Source organism: Pipistrellus hanaki, assembly GCF_964339955.1.
Source record: "Pipistrellus hanaki genome assembly, chromosome: 15".
Lineage (NCBI taxonomy): Eukaryota > Metazoa > Chordata > Mammalia > Chiroptera > Vespertilionidae > Pipistrellus > Pipistrellus hanaki.
In genome coordinates this window covers 40,972,611-40,988,118 of record NC_140517.1, presented here as the reverse complement: position 1 = coordinate 40,988,118, position 15,508 = coordinate 40,972,611, and the positions used below count along the sequence as shown (strand labels likewise).

Sequence of the window (15,508 nt, the reverse complement as noted above, 5' to 3'; positions counted from 1 at the left end):
AGTACAGGAGCACCCAAATACATTAAAAAAACTTCTGGAGGACATTAAGAGAGAGATTAATAGCAATACAATCATAGCAGGAGATTTTAATACCCCACTGTCACCCTTGGACAAATCTTCTAAACAAAAAATCAGCAAAGAAATATCAATCCTAAATGACTCACTAGACCAGATGGACTTAATCCACATCTTCAGAACATTCCATCCCAAAGCCACAGAATATACGTTCTTCACAAGCACATATGGGACATTCTCAAAGATAGACCACATTTTGGGACATAGGCAAAGTCTCTTCAAATTCAAGAAGATAGAAATCATATCAAGCATCTTCTCAGATCATAGTGTCATAAAACTGGAAATTAACTACAATAAAAATAATCCAAATAAATCAAACACATGGAGTCTAAACAGCATGCTATTAAACAAGGACTGGGTTACCAGGAAAATCAAGGAAGAAATTAAAAACATCCTGGAAACAAATGACAATGAAAGCACAACAATCCAAAATCTATGGGACACTGCAAAAGCAGTTTTGAGAGGGAAGTTCATATCCCTACAAGCCTATTACAAAAAACAAGAAAAAATGGTAACAAATGATCTAACTCTACAACTCAAAGCGTTAGAAAAAGAGCAACAAGAATAGCCCAGTGTAAGCAGAAGGAAGGAAATAACAAAAATTAGAGCAGAGATAAACGACATAGAGACCAAAGAAACAATACGTAAGTTCAACAAAGCCAAGAGCTGGTTCTTTGAAAGGATAAACAAGATAGATGAACCTCTAGCCAGGCTAACCAAGAAACAAAGAGAGAGGACCCAAATAAACAAAATCAGAAATGAAAGAGGTGAAATAACAACAGACCCCGCCGAAATACAAAGGATTGTTACAAAATACTATGAACAACTCTATTCCAACAAACTGAACAACCTGGAGGAAATGGACATATTCCTAGAGAAATACAACCTTCCAAAACTCTATCAGGAAGAATCTAAACACCTCAATAGAAGAGTAACTTGGGAAGAAATTGAAACAGTCATCAAAAAGCTTCCAGCAAACAAAAGCCCAGGGCCAGATGGCTTCACAGGAGAGTTTACCAAACATTCGAGGAAGAACTAAAATCTATCCTCCTCAGACTATTCCAAAAAATTCAAGAGGAAGGAACACTTCCTAACTCCTTCTATGAAGCCAGCATCACCCTAATACCAAAACCAGATAAAGACAACTCTATGAAAGAGGAAATAAAAGGCATCCAAATTGGAAAAGAAAAAGTTAAGTTATCCTTATTTGCAGATGACATAATATTGTACATAAAAAAAAAAGACTCCATTAAAAAACCAATTGACTTAATAAATGAATTTGGCACTGTAGCAGGATACAAAATTAACACCAGGAAATCTATGGCATTTCTATAAAGCAACAGTGAACTTATAGAAACAGAGACTAAAAGAGCAATTCCATTAACCATCGCACCAAAAACATTAAGATACCTAGGAATAAACTTAACTAAGGAAGTAAAGGGCCTATATGCGGAAAACTACACGACACTGAAAAAAGAGGTAGAGGAAGATGTAAACAGATGTAAAAATGTACCATGTTCATGGATTGGTAGAATCAACATCATCAACATGTCCATACTTCCTAAAGCAATCTATACATTCAGTGCACTCCCCATTAAAATTCCAACGGCATATTTCACTGAACTAGAAAGAACTCTCCAAAAGTTAATTTGGAACAATAAAAGACCCCAAATAGCCACAGCAATCTTGAGAAAGAAGAGTAAAGTAGGAGGGATCTCAATACCAGACTTCAAGCTGTATTACAAAGCCACTGTTCTCAAAACAGCCTGGTACTGGCACAATAACAGACATATAGATCAATGAAATAGAATCAAGAACCAGATATCAACCCAAATCACTATTCACAGTTAATATTTGACAAAGGAGGCACAAATATACAATGGAGTCAAGAAAGTCTCTTCAATAAATGGTGTTGGGAAAATTGGACAGATACATGCAAAAGAATGAAACTAGATCACCAACTTACACCATACACAAAAATAAACTAAAAATGGATACAGGACTTAAACATAATCAGGAAACCATAAAAATGCTAAAGGCATCCACAGGCAGCAAAATCTCAGACATATGCCAAAAGAACTTCTTCACTGATACTGCCCCTAGGGCAATGGAAGCTAAAGAGAAAATAAACAAATGGGACTATATCAAAATAAAAAAGCTTTTTTACAGCAGAAGAACCATTAACAAAATAACAAGAAAGCAAATTGTATAGAAGAACATATTTGCAAATGTTATCACTGATAAAGGTTTAATCTCGAATTTCTACAAACAGCTAATACAACTAAATAAAAGGAAGATGAACGATCCAATTTAAAAAATGGGCAATGGACCTAAATAGAATATTTTCAAAAGAAGACGGAAGGCCAAGAGGCACATGAAAACATGCTCAAAGTCACTAATTATCTGAGAGATGCAAATCAAAACAATGTGGTACCATCTCACACCTGTTAGAATAGCCAACATCAACAAATCAACAATCGACAAGTGTTGGCGAGGTTGCAGAGAAAAAGGAACACTTGTGCACTGCTGGTGGGAATGCAGACTGGTGCAACCACTGTGAAGAACAGTATGGAGTTTCCTCAAAACACTGAAAATGGAACTGCCATTTGACCCAGTAATCCCACTCCTAGGAATATATCCAAAGAAACTAGAAACACCAATCAGAAAGGATATATGCACCCCTATGTTTATACCAGCACAATCTACAATAGCCAGAATCTGGAAACAGCCTAGGTGCCCGTCAGCAGATGATTGGATCCAAAAACCATGGTACATCTACACAATGGAACACTATGCTGCCATAAAAAAGAAGGAATTCTCATCATTTGCAACAACCTGGATAGAATTAGAGAACATCATGCTAAGTGAAATAATCCAGTCAATGAAAGAGAAATACTACTTGACCTCACTCATTTATGGATATTAAAGAACATTATAAATTGATGAATCAAAAGACAGATATAAAGACAGTAAAGCAACAAGCAGACTGTTAAATTACAGCCGGGATGGTAGGGAGAACTGGGGAAGATAGAAGATCAAAGGAAGGACTTGTATACATGCATATAAGTACAACCAATGGACACAAAACTCTGGGGAGGGAGGGTATGGGGGGGGCAATGTTAAAATATGTAAACAGATAATAATTTAATTTAAAAAAATAAATAAAAACAATGAAAAAGAGAGGAGTTCAAACCAGACTCCTCCAGGGCTATCTCAGCTCCTCAGTGAAAGGTCTTGGCCTTTTCTCACTAGCTCAGCTTCTAGGCATTCCTGTCAGAAAGGAGGTAGAGAGGACTCGTTGGGAACACTGTACAAAGAAATCCGTTTATTGAGGCTTTATGTTCCAGAAACAGACTGCACAGAGGCAGAAGGACCGCACAGAGGCAAAAAGCGTGGCCCCTGGCCCTTGAGGAGCTCACAGTCCAGGAAGGAAGACAGAGGCTGAGACCATTCCCACGGAGATGCGGGGCGGGGCCTGCAGCCAGCAGTGAAGGGACCCCGTTATCCCCCCAACTCTGCCCCCCATCTTCCAGGGCGCCTATGGGAGAGCTCCTGGCTGTCTCTCCCACAGTCCCTGTGGCACTTCTAACCACTTCCGTCCCCATGAGGACAAGGGGACAAGGTGAAGGAGGAGGAGGAGGGGGGGTGGGGGGGCCTATCTGCAGCCTCAAAAAGCTAGCATGCCCATGGAGGGTATGTATGTACAAGGGTTTCCCTTTATTTCCCGAAGCCTCAGACCAGCGCAGCGGAAGCTGGGGACTGAGGTCAGTGTAGGAAACAGGGGGGCTGGGCCAGCCCAGTCCGGTGGCGGGAGCGGGAGGAGGGGGTCCCCAGGGCAGGAGGGCAGGGATCAGGGAGCAGGCTCCAGGTGCAGAGGCTCATAGCAGGGTGCGGGCCTCCAAGGCCAGCAGGAGGGCTGCCAGGCCGGCAGAGGGCGCTGCCGAGCCCCTGTTGTGGGCCACTTGGTGGGGCACTGCTCCTTGTTGCTGACATCCTGGTGGCCTTGGACGCTGCTGCCAGGCTGGCCCCCTCCTCTATCAACATGGTGTTGATTGAGACCTCCCTGGGTGGCCTGCAGCTGGCGGAGGCGGGGCTGGGCTTGGCGGCGGAGACGGGCTTGGTGTGCGCGCGGGGGGCGGCGGAGGAGGTGGCGGTGGTGGTGGCAGAGGTGGCGGCCGGGGCGGAGGTCGTGGCCGGGACGGAGGTCGTGGCCGGGGGTACGGGCAGCAGCACCAGCGGCGGGGTGCGCGGCGAGAAGAAGGTCTTGTTGCGGAGGTCGGCGTTGCAGCGGGGGCCTTTGCAGCAGGAGCCGCTGAGCGTGAAGCCCGGGCAGGTCACCGTGTCCCGGGTGCAGAACTCGTCCTGGACGCAGCCGCGGACTGGCAAGGACATTGTCACGTTGGCTGTAGGGGGGAGACACACACACACACACACACACACACACACACACACACACACACACGCCGGGGTTGAAGATGGACCAGAGTGCAGCTTAGTAAGGTGAGGAGACAGTCTCGATTTCTAACAATTTCCCCCCGTGGAGTTTTTTAAAAAAGTCCCGATATTTGGAAAAAATCAGGACTTTTTTTAAAACTCCGCGGGACTTGGAAAGATTCTTTCCAAAAATCGGGACTTTTTTTTTTTTTTTTTTTTTTTTTTAAAAACGCCGCGAGACTTGCAAAAGATTCTTTAAAAAAAAATCGGGACTTTTGCTGAAACCGGTTTGGCTCAGTGGATAGAGCGTTGGTCTGTACTGAAAGGTCCCAGGTTCAATTCTGGTCAGGGGCATGTATGTTGGTTGCGGGCACATCCCAAACCAGGGGCCGAGGGGTTCCAACTGAGCCAGAAGTCTCAGCTCAGGCCCCACTCGGAGAAACACTGTCCGGCTTAGGCCGGATTCTGTTTCCTACAGCAGAAGAGCAAAAGTCCCCTCCCTCCCTCCCTCCTGTCCCCCATCACACCCCAATAGTTAGTCTTAGAGTGAGAGCTACATCTAATACACCTGGCAGGGGAGGGGGGGAGGGAGGAGAGGGATTGAAGAACTACATCTCCCATGATGCCCAGGGGCAGAGGCCAGGAGGCTGACTTGCACCTCTTCTCTTTTTTAAAAAAATATTTAAACCATGTACCAAGTTTTTGGTCCAGATCCTGTAAAATAAATTAAACTTAAATTGTATTCTATTAACCAATATGAGTGTATTCCTGTAAGCATAGTTATGCTGAAGTAAAGTTTAAAAAACAAAACAAAACATTTTCCAGGGCACATCCCTGCGTTCTGCCCTCAGCAGGCCTCTATGGTAAGATGAGCAGATGTCCTGCTTTTGGAGGGACAATCCCAATTTTTAACAATTTGTCCCGCGTCCCTTCCCAAAAATTGGGACTTTTTAAAAACGCTGCGGGACACGGGATAAAATGTTCAAAATCGGGACGTCTGGCCGAAACTGGTTTGGCTCAGTGGTAGAGCGTTGGTCTAAAAACTGAAGGGTCCCAGGTTCGATTCCGGTGAAGGGCATGTACATCGGTTGTGGGCACATCCCTGGTAAGGGGGTGTGCAAGAGGCAGCTGGCCTATGTGTCTTTCTCATCGATGTTCCTAGCTCTCTATCTCTTTCCGTTCCTCTCTGTAAAAAATCAATAAAATATACATATTTTTTTTTAAAATCGGGACGTCTGGTCACCTTACTCTATGGAAATGCATCTCCCCCCACCCACCCCCCCCCCCAAAAAAAAAAAAAAAAAAAAAAAAAAAACTAGGACAGAAAGCATCCCTATCCCGTGCCATATGGGCATTTCTGAACACAAGACAAGAACTTAGGCCGAGAGCGCCCAGCGTGCCTTGGAGGTGGGGGACCCTTTGAGCCCCAGAGGCCTCGGAGGGGCTGCAGGTGCCCCGCCCTGCCCCACCCGCCCTGGCTGCTCACCTGCGGTCAGGCTGATGTTGCCATCGAAGCAACCCTGGTAGGCGCAGTCCCTGGCATTGTAGTGAGAGGGCAGGGCAGGGCGAGGATGAGCTCCCAACTCTGCCCCACAGGGCAGAGTTATCCCTAGCCCTCACCCAACCAATCAGGGTTAGCCGAGGCAGTGACATCACCACCGACCGGAGTAAAACCCCTGGACTGGGCAAAATTCTCTCTTCTGCCATGCTGCCAGGGTGAGTGGGAAGAGCCCATGCTAGCATGGAAAAGGCTCTTTTGTTTATTGCATCGGACTCGGCTCCCTGGTGGTCCTTGGGGATCACGAAGTCTGGGCGTAACATATGGGGGAATTCGTCTGGGATCCCCAGCCAGGACCATGAGGGATCCCGATCTGGAGAGTCTGACTGGCCGCGGTAGGTGTGTGCGGGCTCTGAAGGAACGTAAAACCCCTCATGGAATTGGTGCCCGAATATTCCTGGCGGACACACCATCAAGGCCACGGGCAGGAGGTTTCAGAAGACGTTCTGACCTCCCGGGAGGGCCCTAGAGGGACACTCGTGGGGAGAAGAATTGAGTCCTCTCCCAGGATGAGGGGAGCGGCGTGAAGCCGTTGCCTTACCTGCAGAACCTTTCGCAGGTCTGAGTTTGGTATCTGTGGGCAACATGGCGCCCCAGGATTTGGAGCTGGCGAATTGTGGCTGGCGTGTCAGTGCGGGGCCCCCTGGTGGCGTTGGGTCAGAGGGGGGGGCTACCGGGTGGCTCAGTCTGCGCGTTGGAGCGCGGCTGGGCAGTGGTGGCCTTGCTCGGGGAGCAGGCACTTGGGTTAATTTTCTGGCTGCCTGGAGAAGGGGAGGTGGAGCCGGGAAGCTGCTGGAGCGACCCGCACTTTCTCCTCGGGGGCCACCTGAGTAGCGTGGCTGGGGAGGCAGCAGCAGCAGCCTAGCTCCGGGGGTCTGGGCCCGGGGGAGTGGGGGGTCTGGGCCTGCGTGGAGGCATAAGGTACAGGAGAAGAGCTCAAGGGCTAATTTCTGTGCTCAGTAAAGAGAAAGGCCAGTTCAAAACAAGTGCACATAGTTTTGGGCTGTGCTTAACAGGCTTTTCTGTGTACAGCACATTTGTCAAACACAAGGCCCGTGGGCCAAATCCAGCCCGCCAGGCCTTGCAATGTGGCCCCCACCGCACTGTCATCACTGCACTCCGCTGTCAGTTTATGACATTGTCAGTTTATGACTGTTCAGTAAACCATTCGGCCCGCGATTTAGGCTGGATTTTAGATTTTGTCCCCTTCTCTGATTGAGTTCGAGACCCCTAGTGTACAGAATGAGCTTTAAAAGTGGTGGAGATAACTGAGAGATAAATTAAAACTAGTTTCCCAAGTCATTGTAAGCAGCTTTTGAAATTCCCTGCCTTGAGGCGGAAACTGGATGGTAATGGTAACAAGTTTACGTGAATGGCCATGAATGGCCGGGAGTCTTCAGCTAAAGAATGTGTTCATTTGCATTTGAATGCTACTCCAGTGATCTGCAGGGAGTGGCTGGTGATTTCGTGGCAAAGCAGCCCAGATGACCTTACTTACAATGTTTAGTCTTTGTCATTGGTATCAGCTAAACAGAGTCATATAGCTACTTAAGTATGAATTGTGATTGACCTATGAACAAAATTCATTCTTTTTTCTGACATTGTCTTGAATCTTAGTAAACTGCCTCTGGTGCGGAGAGGTCTAGAGGAGGCTGGAGAGCGCAACACTATTTGCTCTCCTGCAAAGAGATTATTCAGTGCTTTGTTTGAACTTCAGAAAAAAATTTTGAGATCTGAAAAAATGTGTGACCAGATCTGTTGCTGAAACTTTACCCTAAGTAAGCAGGATGTGTTAGAAATGTAATGTTATTAATCTAAAAAATGCCAAATATATTTGACTTGCAGGCTTTAAAAGTTCAAAGTATAAATTGAATTAGGAAAAGTTAATTGCAGTAGCTAGATGCCTAGAATATGGCAGGCTAAACTGTATTATATGTGTTAAGAATAAGCAGTAATGATCAAAGATCTCAAGGATTGATTTATTCTCATTTGTCAGATGAAAAAGTATGTAATGCTTACACTTAAAAAATTATTTTAAGTCAGTGATGCAGTATTTTTTTAAGTCAGTTTTTCTAAAGTAATGTTTAATGTAACATATGAAACTTTTATATTTGATTTGTTTTCTTTTGCTTTTCTCATAGGCCATTGTTGTTGAATTTGGGCTTGTACCTGCATCTTGTATTTTGTTTAAACTTTGGGAATCATTTTTGGTTTCAGTCATGTGTGTAGATTTAAGTAGACTTCATCACAAAGGTTTATAATTTATTTAGAATTGTGTTAAAACAATGTGAAAACAATTATTTGTATGATTTAACCCCCCGCGACTGCTTGGACAATTTTCACCGATGTTCTGGGGGGGGGGGGGGGGAATAGAGGGGGCTTAGAAATGCAGATAAATCTGTATCTGTAGGAAAAATGTGGCATTTTAAATTTCAAGCGGCTGGAGGCCTGGGAACAGTGTACTGGACCTGCTCCCTCCTCCCTTGCCTTTTCTTTAAAATTTGAGGCATAGTTATATAGAAAGTTTTGAAATTAATTTGAAATTAAAAGGCCAGCAACTAATAGGAAGGAATTAGTATGTTTATTGTAGAAAGCAAGGAGCCTCCTTGGACATCGAAGAAGGACTGTGGACCTCAGAAGGAACATGTACTGAAGGAACACAGCTGCTGAACTGGACAATGGGCCTTTGAGGAGCTAAAGAAGGCTCTCATCTCAGCAGCTGCCCTAGCCTTGCCAGGCGTCGAGAAGCCCTTCCACCTCTACGTGAGTGAGGTAAGAGGCATTGCCAAAGGGGTTCTCACTCAGACTCTAGGTCCCTGGAAGAGACCTGTTGTCTATCTGTCTAAGAGACTGGACCCTGTGGCAGCAGGGTGGCCATAGTGCTTCCAGGCAGTGGCCACCACAGCATTGCTGGTGAAGGAGGCAGATAAGCAGACTCTGGGCCAGGAGCTCAACTGGATGGGCCAGGCTTTTCTCCTGGACCAGCCCTGTGTCTGGATTCATAAGACTCTGGCCATCAACCCTGCCAGCCTGCTTCCAGATGATGATGGAGGAACCCATTCATGACTGCACAGAGGTAACAGACGATAATATACTGTTCACGGATGGGAGCAGTTACGTTCAGGATGGGACCTGATATGCAGGGGCAGTGGTAGTCACCCTGGACCACATCATTTGGGCACAGTTCCAGAACTTTTGGCCTTAATCTAGGCCCTTTGATGGAGACATTATGCCATCCACAGAGAAAAGGGTTACCAACTGCAGCCGGAAGGAATTGGCTGAACAGAAGCAAGCCCCTGACAGACCAGATGATTGGTGGACCCTCCAGATGACAAGACTGTTGGTCCCAGAGGCTCTGGGTCAGAGTTGCCCGGTGACACCAGGTTAAGTGTCTCCAAAACTTCTGAACTTCTGTGAGGCAGAGTTGCTAGAAGTACTGTCTGTGCACAGGTAAATGCTAAGTAAGGTAAGGGGGTCCCCCTGGGAATTCGGGTCCAGGGAACTTCCCCAAGAGAGCATTGGTAGGTGGATTTCAGAGATTAAACCACCAGCATTAAGGTCTAGTTTTTGTAGACACTTCAGATTAGGCAGTGTTTTTCAACCTTTTTTGGGCAAAGGCACACTTGTTTCATGAAAAAAATCACGAGGCACACCACCATTAGAAAATGTTAAAAAAGTTAACTCTGTGCCTATATTGACTATATATAAAGTAATTCTCTTGAATAGGAATAAAATAAACACAAAGAAAGTATTTTATAATTACTTTATTATGAAATATTAAGTAAACAAAATAGTGAAAAATTATAAAATTCTTGTCTTGTCTGCACCTACGGCACACCAGGCAACATCTCGCGGCACACTAGTGTGCCGCAGAACAGCGGTTGAAAAACACTGAGATTAGGTATACCCCACTGAGACAGAAACTGCCTCTATAGTAGTCAAGAGATTACTCCAGGAGATTATACCTAGATTCGGGCTGCCAGTATCAGATAACAGCCCCACCTTGGTAGCTAAGGTATCTCAGAGTATATCTCTAGCCTTAGGACAGGTAAGTGAGACTCTGGAAAAGGGGTTTAACTAAATGTGTCCTAGAATCGGTGAAAATTGGACCAACCCCCTGTCCTTAGCCCTCTGAAGGGCCAGTTGTACCCCTTACTTTGACAAGTTTTCCCTTTTTGGGAGGGGATCATGTATGGTAACCATTCCCTTGCTCAAGTGCTTACAGGCTCTGCAGTTTGCTTGTTCCAGATGCACTGCAAGTGCCCACCGCAGACCCTGTAGCCCCGGAACTCAATGTGGGTAAAGAAATTCACTGCCCAAGGACTCAAAGGGACACTGCACTGTTATCCTGAGCATGCCCACTGCTGTTGAAGTAGATGGCACCCAGACCTGACTACATGACTCCCAGCTCCTGCATGGCCTGGATCCTGGCAACTACAGGCCAGGAGGAGAACTGATGCCTGCAGGAGAGGAACTGGACTTCAGTGAGGACAATACTGATGGGAACTGTGGTACTAAGGGTCTTGGTAACTGTATTTGTTGTTTATGCTGAAAGGAAGTAGGCTGAGTCAATTATTTGACTCAGGCACATAAGACAAAGGCGGAATGAGGGGACAGGGCGGGGCGAGGATGAGCTCCCAACTCTGCCCCACAGGGTGGAGTTATCCCTAGCCCTCATTCAACCAATCAGGGTTAGCCGAGGCAGTGACATCACCACCGACCGGAGTAAAACCCCTGGACTGGGCAAAATTCTCTCTTCCGCCATGCTGCCGGCGTGAGTGGGAAGAGCCCCTGCTAGCATGGAAAATGCTCTTTTGTTTATTGCAACAGACTCGGCTCCCTGGTGGTTGTTGGGGATCACGAAGTCTGGGTGTAACAGTAGCAGCGCACGATGGGCTGCGCCCCGCCCGGGCAGGCCTCACGGCTCAGCCCCAAGCAGCTGTAGCACTCGGCTCCGTTGGGCTCTTGGCACTCTCATTGACTACGAGGGAGGGAGCAAGCGGGCGGTGAGGAAGGGGACAAGCAGGCTCAGGCCCCGGCCGGTGTTGCTCAGTAGATAGAGCGTTGGCCTGCGGACAGGAGGGACAGAGAGGAGGGGAGAGGGACGGCGAGTTAGAAACATTGACCAGTAGCCTCCTGCACAACCGCTGCTAGGGATGTGCCTGCAACATGCCCTTTTGACCTGAATCGAACCTGGGACCTTTCAATCTGCAGGCTGATGATGCTCTATCCACAGAGTCAAACTGGTTTCAACCTAAAAAAAAATTTTTTAGATATGTACACATATAATAATTTAATTTTTTAAAATAAATAAATAAAAATAAAATATTTGAATAACCTAAACAAATACTATAAATTGAGAATCCTCAAACAGAAGCAATAAAGTTAACAGGAATAACTATAAAAATATATAAATAAGATGGTCTGAAAGCACACTTCGGCCTGGGGTGGCTCCAGGCCATGTCTCCCCATCTAGTTGGACCCTGGTTCGGCCTCTAACTCCGCCCTGTGAGCCCACCCCTGGCTCCCTGCCCACCGGTGCCACAGCCGCAAGGCTGGCGGGCTGCCCCTGTCCCCCCTCCCCCGCCCCCCTGCGCTCCCCAGTGGAGGGCTGGCGAGTGCCCCCAGAGGCTCCTGCCCCGCCCCCCCTCCCAAGCACTTGCAGGGCTGAGCGCATGCTGACAGGTTGAGCTTGGCCTTGCAGCAGTCCTGCGAGCACTGCTACAGCTGGATGAAGGCCAGCAGCCCGAAGAGGTCCAGGCCGAGGTCTTTCTTGCCTGGGAGGCCTGAGCCGCAGCCGCGCACCACCACTGAGAAAGGCCCCTGGACTGCAGGGAGGGAGGGAAGTGGGGTCAGAGGAGCCTGGGCCCTCAGAAAGGGCGCATCCTAGGAAAGCTTGACCCACGGAGGGGCGGGGCTTCCACAAGCTGAACCCTGGGGCTGCCAGGCAGGCAAATTGGACAGAATGAGGGGGGTGGGGGGGAGGGGCGGAAGCAGAGAAGAGTGTGGGGGGAAGGGGTGGCTATAAGAAGGGCGACAAAAAGGCACAGGATAGAGAAGGGCGGGCCTCCAGGGAGCTGTGGCCTCAGACCAGGATAGGAGGTGAGTCTGAGCATCCGAAAACCTCTACAGAAACCCCATCCCCAGGACCCCTGTGGAGAGGGGAGGCTGGGTTGGAGAGGACAACCTTCTGGGTTAGGGAGGTCGTGGTAGCGCAGACATGGATAGGGCGTGCTCCAGAAGGGGACAGGGTCCCAGATCCTGGATCTCCCAAGTTAACCCACCTCTTCTCAGCTCCCAGCCCACCCCACTCTGAGCCCTGGGCCAGGCAGAGAGGGAGGGGGCAGCACGCTGCTCGGAGGGGTGTGGCCAAGGCCGGGGGCGGGGCTGGACTGTAAGGGGCTGGGCCTGGCTGGAGGAGCAGGCACTTGGGCCCCAGAGGCCTCACTCACTGGTCTTGCCCACTGACTCCACATAGACTTCCAAGTCCAGCGAGCACCTCACGGTCTTGGACTTCTGCGGGGAGCAGCCGTAGTCGGCCTTTTGCACGCAGCTGTAGCACTCCAGCGCCCGCGCTCCTGGGGAGGGGGGCGCAGTGGGCCGCTGCTGGAGCCTCCTCCCGCCCCTCCTCGACGGAGGGCGCCCCTTCCCCCGCCCTGGCACCCAGGGACCAGAGGATCCTATTGTACATCCTTTCCCAGGGCTGGAGTAAGGAGAAGCTTCCCACAAATATGGGGTCACGGGAGACATGGTGTCCCTTTCCTTCAAACCCCCCTGTGCCCACAGTGGGGGCATCTTCCCCACGGCGCCCGAGGCACAAGGTGGGGGGCCCTGACCGGAAGCCCTGGGAGAACTCTGCCAGGAATGGGAAGCACCTTCCCACAATGCTCCTCTCAGGATGGGATAATTTTTCCCACAGATGAGTAGGCTCAGCAAGGGATCCATTCCCACAACCCCCCCAGCCCCTCTGACCAGAGCAGGGGTCTTCCTACAGCCCCCTCTGCTCAGGTTGGAGGAGTTTTGCCCACAGCCCCCTCCCCCAGGGTAGGAATCACTCCCCCCTCTCCCCCCTTCTCTGTAGGGAGTGAGGGGACACTGTTCCCTGGGGCCCCACTCTGCCCCCTCCACCCCTCTCCCCAGAAGTCCCACCTTCTTTTTTACTTATTTCTCTAATTTTTTAGGGAGAGGGAGAGGGGGGGAGAGAGAAACATTGATTTGTAGCTCGGCTTATTTATGCATTCATTGGGTGACCCTTACCTGTACCCTGACCAGGGGTGGAACCTACAATCTTAGCTATGGGGACCAGGCTCTAACCAACTTAGCTACCCAGACCTACCTGTGGTGCTGATCATTTTAATTCTGTATGCCTATGTTTCTATTTCTTCTCAAAACAGCAAATTAAAATGACAATGAGGTATCATCTCACACCTATCAGAATGGCTACTATCAACATACCAATAAATGACAAGTGCTGGCCAGAATGTGGAGAAAAGAGAACCCTAGTACACTGCTGGTGGGAATACAGACTGGTGCAGCCACTGTGGAAAGCAATATGGAGTTTCCTCAAAAAATTAAAAATGGAACTCCCATTTGGCCCAGTGATCCCACTTCTAGGAATATATCCTAAGAAATCCAAAACACCAATCACAAAGAATGTATGCACCCCTATGTTCATAGCAGCACAATTTATAATAGCTAAGATCTAGAAACAGCCTGAATGCCCATCAGTAGATGAGTGGATAAAAAAGCCATGGTACATTTATACCATGGAATACTATGCAACTGTAAAAAAGAAAAATCTTTTACCCTTTGGGACAGCATGGAGGAACCTGGAGAGTAGTATACTAAGTGAAATAGGTCAGTCAACGAACAAATATCACATGAGTTCACTCACATGTGGAATCTAATGAACAAAATAAACTGACAAAATAGATCCAGAGTCATGAAAGATCCTAAGAAAGAATGGAGGGAGGGAAGAGATTAACCATGAACTTATATGTGCAATAGAGGCTCAGTACATGAAATTTGTGTGTGTGGGGGGGGGGCATATGAGGGGGTGCTAGCGCAGATTATGTCCTTCAGCCCAGCCTGCCCCCTTTCCTATCTGGGACCCATCTCACAATCTAGGACTGCTGACTCACAACCACTCACCTGCCTGCCTTCCTGATTGCCCCTAACCGCTTCTCCCTGCCAGACTGATCACCCCCTAACAATTCATCTGGCAGCCTGATTGATGCCAAACTGCACCCCTCTCACTCTGATTGCCCCTACCTTCCCCTAACTGTCCTCTCCTGCAGGCCTGGTCATCCCAAACTGCCCTCCCCTGCTGGCCCAGTAACCCTTAACTGCCCTCCCTTGTTAGCCTGGTTCCTCTCAACTGTCGTCCCCTGCTGGCCTGGTCCTCCACAACTGCCCTCCCCTACTGGCCTTTTCACCCACAATTGCCCTCACCTGCTTACCTGATCACTCACAACTGCCTCCCCTGCCAACTATCTAGTGGTGGCTATTTTGTTTCCACATGAGGGAGGCCATCTTTGACCACATGGGCGCAGCCATTTTGTGTTGGAGTGATGGTCAATTTGCATATTGTCTTTTATTATCTAGGATTTTCTTAACCCATGGACACAGACAATAGTGGAGTTAGGCTGGGAGACAGGAGTGGGGAAGAGGGCATGAAAAGGGAGGGGTGAATACTTTAAACAATAAAGTTTTATAATACTTTTAAACAATAAATATATATATATATATATATTTTTTTTAATTCAGATATGGTTGTTTCTGAGGCTGGCTTGGAGGTTAGTTCTGACCCAGAAGGACTCCTATTAGCTGTCACTTTCCCTAGTTCTGCCTAGTTCAACAGCTAGCCTGGGGATGAGCTTATCATGGAGCCACCTGGCTCCTCTGCATTGGTGACCACGACCACCTTCATTTTTCACAAGACAGCCCTTCACCATGAACTCCCTCCACACATTTCTGTCCCAAATAAAATCACTTTCTAGGGAAGAACGTTGAAACTCCCTGTTCTTTTTAAAAATATTTTTATATTTATTAAATTGATTGGGGTGACATTGGTCAACATGACATAATAGGTTTTAGGTGTGGGTTCCTATATTACAAGATCTGTCTATTGCACCATGTGCCCACCATCTAAAGTTAAATCTCCTTGCCTTATATTAGGACCCTTTATCCCCTTCCCCAATTTTGAATGTGTTTTGATTGATTTTTTTTTTTTTTTTTTTTTTTTTTTTTTTTGAGAGAAAGAGAGGAAGGGAGAAGGAGACAGGTAGAATATCAATGAGAGAGAAACATCAACATCAGCTGCCTCATGCATACCCTCTGCTGGGGATAGAACCTGAAACCCAGGCATGTGCCCTGACTAGGAATGGAACTGGTGACCTTCTGGTGCTTTGGTCACCACTCAACCTCTGAACCACACTGGCC

The 15,508-nt window shown here is 47.8% G+C and overlaps 1 protein-coding gene and 2 pseudogenes across 3 annotated transcripts in view; 2 read left to right on the top strand and 1 right to left on the bottom strand.

Annotated features, from left to right (window-relative positions):
* LOC311633877 (ly6/PLAUR domain-containing protein 3-like) overlaps nt 1-15,508 on the top strand; it is a 238,827-nt pseudogene that overhangs the window by 98,150 nt on the left and 125,169 nt on the right. The gene's annotated exons all lie outside the window — the stretch shown is intronic.
* The window catches only part of LOC311609975 (ly6/PLAUR domain-containing protein 3-like), a 187,928-nt gene that overhangs the window by 57,157 nt on the left and 115,263 nt on the right, over nt 1-15,508 (top strand). The window lies entirely within an intron of this gene.
* On the bottom strand, nt 3,954-14,996 carry LOC311633801 (ly6/PLAUR domain-containing protein 3-like; annotated as a pseudogene). Its single transcript has 6 exons — nt 14,960-14,996; nt 12,520-12,645; nt 11,727-11,895; nt 10,929-11,048; nt 5,996-6,045; nt 3,954-4,478 (listed from the first exon to the last, which is right to left on the bottom strand). The product of its transcript is annotated as a ly6/PLAUR domain-containing protein 3-like (transcript).